Genomic DNA, 2601 nt, shown 5'->3' on the forward strand with positions numbered 1-2601 from the left:
CATCCAATTTGTAGAAGGCTATGGAAGACAATGAGAGCCCACAATCTATGTGTAGACTATCTAGTCAAATTAAGGACACCACAAGAGCAGTCATCACTGGGCAATTTAAAGTAATTAATGCACACATGAAAAACTAGGAGAAATAAAAAATCAACACATTAACACGACACTTGCAACAACTAGAAAAAGCGAAACCTTAATCTGAACATATAGTGAATGGCATCACGAAACTTCTAATAAAAAAAAACCATGTCCAGTGGCTTACAGGGGAATTCTACCAAGTATTCAGGGAAGAGGTGTCATGAATTCTCCACAGATTATTATAGAATACAGAAAGGGACAATAAACATCCAAACTCATATTATGAAGTGAGCACAATTTTGATACTGATACTAGACAAAGACATATCCCTCATGAACATAGATGTAAAAATGCTCAACAAAATTCCGGTCAATAGAATCTAACAAGATATTAAAAAATAAATCATCATGAACAAGTGGAATTCATACCAGGGATGAAAGGATGTTTCAACATTCAAAATAAATCAATGTAATCCACCACATAAATATGACAAAGAATAAGAACCGCATGGTAATATCAATAGCTGCAGGATAAGCATTTGGCAATATCCAACGCCCATTTTTAGTAAAAACAATAAAATAGGAATAGAAGGAAAATTATTCATCACAATTAAGGCCATATATGAAAATCTAATGGCTAAAAACACAATAGCTGGAAAAAAAACTAGACAAGGGTGCAATTTATCACCACTCTTATTCAACATCATGCTGCAAGTTTTATTCAAAACTATTAGGCAACAAAAAGTAATCAGGGGAATATTCATTGGGCAAAGAATAAGTGATGGTCTAGCTATTTTTGATAATATGATTGTATATAGAGAGAACTGCAAGAAAACTGTTGGAAACAATTGAGGTATTTAGTAAGTAGAAGGGTATAAGATTAAGAAGCAGAAATCTATTGGATTCCTATATTCCAGCATAGAGGGCTCTGAAAAAGACATAAAAAAACACCATTTACAGCAAGCACAGTAAATACATAGGAATAAACCTAACCAAGGAGGCAAAAGACCTGTACAAAGAAAAGAAGCCAAAAGAGGCCTACACAAATGGAAGAATATGGATAAGAAGGCTTAATATTGATGAAAATGTCAACACTACCTAAAGCAATCTACAAATATGAAGCAATTCGAATCCAAATATCAACTTCATCCTATAAAGGCATAGGAAAATGAACTACCAACTTTCATGTGGAGAAGAAAGAGACCCAGTAAATAACGTCTGTGTTAATCTGGGTTGACAGAGAAACAAACCCATATATGTGTATGTATGAGAGACTAATTGGATATCAAGAAAACGGACAAGTCCAGTACAAATAAAGTCCATAAGTCTGATATCAGTCCATAAATCCCTCTTCAGACCCACAATACATGCAATGATGCAAAATATAGGAAAATCACAGGCCAGTGGGTGCAAAGTCTTGTGGATCCAGTGGCGATGCAGGTCTCAGAATGTGGATGTAGGTCTCAGAAGGGCTCCCACGTGGCTTGTCAGCAGGAAGGTGAAATGAGAGAGAGAGAGAAAGAGAGAGAGGAGCCGGCCTCAATCTAGTCACTTATCTCAGCAGCACCTCCAAATGATGTCATCAAGCTGCGACCTGATTGACAGGCTAAACACCCCTACACTTTATTTATCAAGTTGATATGAAATTATGTAATTACCACAACTTCTCAAAAAAGATCAAAGTAGGAGACCTTGCACTACCTAACCTCAAAACCTACTTCAGAGTCACAGTAGTCAAAACAGAGTGGTAATGGTACAACTTTAGATACATAGACCAATGGAATAGGATAGGAAACCCAGAAATAAAAGCATCTGAACAAAGGCAATTGATTTTCCACAAAACTAAGGACCAAAGAACATTAACTGAGAAAGGGACACACTCTTCAAAAATGGTGCAGGAAAAATTGGATCTATATCTGAAGAAGAATGAAACAGGATTCACCACATGTACACAAATGAATTCAAGATGAATCAGAGACCTAAATGTAATCCCTGAGCTATAAGAATCATCAATGATGATGCCTGATACCTGATCCCTTCGACACCTCGTGATCGCACAGGCTGGTGTGCTTCTTCCATGTGGGCTTTGCTGCTTCTGAGCTAGATGGTCGCTTGTTTACCTTCAAGCCTTTAAGACCCCAGACGCTATATCTTTTGATAGCCGGGCACCATTAGCTTTTTTCGCTACATTTGCTTATGCACCTGCTTCATCTTCAGCGGTTGTGTCAGGAAGGTGAGCACCATAGAATGCTAATTTAATAGAAGAAAGTATTCTTGAATTGAGGGAGTACTTGAGTGGAGGACCAATGTCCTTCTGCGACCTTAATACTAAACCTATAAATATATGTTCATAGATCCATTTCCCCTTCCTCATATATAAATATATTTGCATATGTACATGTATTCATCTAGGCCTCTATAAATGCCCTTTGCCTCTCAGCTCTTTCCTCTAATTCCTTTGACTTTTCTCCTGTCCCACTATCATGCTCAGTCACCACCAGCGTTTCAGCAATTCCTCTTG

Source organism: Echinops telfairi, unplaced genomic scaffold (assembly GCF_000313985.2).
Source record: "Echinops telfairi isolate 266 unplaced genomic scaffold, ASM31398v2 ScPeMD7_45;HRSCAF=164, whole genome shotgun sequence".
In the NCBI taxonomy this organism is placed as follows: domain Eukaryota; kingdom Metazoa; phylum Chordata; class Mammalia; order Afrosoricida; family Tenrecidae; genus Echinops; species Echinops telfairi.